At 33.2% G+C, this 440-nt stretch overlaps 2 protein-coding genes across 3 annotated transcripts in view; one reads left to right on the top strand and one right to left on the bottom strand.

Moving 5' to 3' along the window:
* Positions 1-440, bottom strand: part of LOC106684619 (serine/threonine-protein kinase NIM1) — a gene marked incomplete at its 3' end in the record, with an annotated part of 166,384 nt that overhangs the window by 59,070 nt on the left and 106,874 nt on the right.
* Positions 1-440, top strand: part of LOC106684618 (cytosol aminopeptidase) — a 51,283-nt gene that overhangs the window by 15,335 nt on the left and 35,508 nt on the right. The gene's annotated exons all lie outside the window — the stretch shown is intronic.

Here is a 440-nt window from a genome sequence, read left to right as displayed (position 1 = left end):
GGACTTCTTCAACTCATCCTCCAAGAGGACAAGGCGGGCGGACGTACGTCCCTTTTGTCGATCTACTTCCACGAGAATATCCACTTAAAACAACCACAACCTGGGCCCCACCAATCATCGGTGATATAAGACTTTTTCTCTCAAGTTGTCTAATTCATTTAATTTTGTAATAGTTCTAAGATTTATTTTTTTTCTAGTTTGTATATTCTTATATATTTTGTGTTCCGTTTATTGTGTTTACCTATTTAAAAATACAAAAATAACAAAATTCGACTATTCATTTCTTTTCACGGTTGGGCTAGTAAAGGTTCCATTCAAACCCCTACCCGCCGAAAGATAAGAAAGTACATATAAATAAAAGGAAGGAAGACATAAAATAGTATCAGCATAAAATAAACTTGAATAAACAATGATAAGAATAAAAAATAAGTAACAATGGC

Source organism: Halyomorpha halys, unplaced genomic scaffold, assembly GCF_000696795.3.
Source record: "Halyomorpha halys isolate HHAL.00 unplaced genomic scaffold, Hhal_1.1 Scaffold595.1, whole genome shotgun sequence".
Classification (NCBI taxonomy): domain Eukaryota; kingdom Metazoa; phylum Arthropoda; class Insecta; order Hemiptera; family Pentatomidae; genus Halyomorpha; species Halyomorpha halys.
Note: the sequence above shows the minus strand (reverse complement) of the source record. Positions and strands in the feature narration are given on the sequence as shown.